Genomic DNA, 1,004 nt, shown 5'->3' with positions numbered 1-1,004 from the left:
CATAAGTACAGGTTAGGTGACAAGTGGCTGGAGAGCAGCACTTGTCACCTAACCTGTACTTATGACAGCTATTCCTATGCCCCAAGTGCAAGACCTTGCACTTAACCACATTGAACGCCATCCTGTTGTCTCCTGACCAATTCCATAGTCTGTCCAGATCCTTTTGGATCTGGAGTCCCTGCTCCTCAGTTGTGGCCACTGCTCCAGTTTTAGTGTCATCTGCAAATATGATCAACAGACTGTTCACCCCTTCTTCCATGTCATTAATGAAAAGATTAAACAGGATCGGCCCCAGGACAGAGCCCTGGGGGACCCCGCTTGTCACAGGCTGCCATCCCGATGATTCCCCACTAATGGTTACCTTCTGCTTACAGTCAGTCAACCATGCCCTAATTCACCGGACAGTGCTTTGGTGTATCCCAAAACTCCACAGTTTCTCCACTAGGATATCATGGGGCACCTTGTCAAAGGCCTTGCTGAAATCCAGGTATACCACATCCACTGCATCCCCTCCATCTAGCCATCTTGAAACCTTGTGATAGAATTCCACAAGGTTTGTCTGGCAGGACTTGTTTTTGCGGAAGCCGTGTTGTGTGGCTGTCAGCCTTCCTTCCCTATCTAGCATCACCAGATCTCTCTCTATTATGAGCCTTTCCATTGTTTTTCCTACAATGGTCGTAAGGCTAACCAGTCTATAATTCCCCATGTCCCTTCTACTACCCTTTTTGAAAATTGGGACCACTGATGCCACCCTCCAGTCCTCTGGAACTTCACCAGTTCTCCACGAGGCCTCAAAAATGGAGGCCAGCGGGCATGAGAGAACCCCTGTCAACTCTCTAAGTACTCTCAGGTGTAACCCGTCAGGGCCTGGCGCGTTTGTAATGTCCAATGCCCTGAGGAGCCCCTCGACTTCAAGGGGGGGGTGACTCTAATCTGTGACCCTAAGTCCCCAGCCTCATCTAATCTCCTATGCGGATCTCCCCCGTCCTGCTTTGGGGAGAACA

The sequence above is a fragment of the Varanus komodoensis genome, unplaced genomic scaffold (genome assembly GCF_004798865.1).
Source record: "Varanus komodoensis strain SLA01 unplaced genomic scaffold, ASM479886v1 scaffold2, whole genome shotgun sequence".
NCBI classification, from domain to species: domain Eukaryota; kingdom Metazoa; phylum Chordata; class Lepidosauria; order Squamata; family Varanidae; genus Varanus; species Varanus komodoensis.
The sequence above is the reverse complement of the archived record's forward strand: the minus strand, read 5'-3'. Positions refer to the sequence as shown.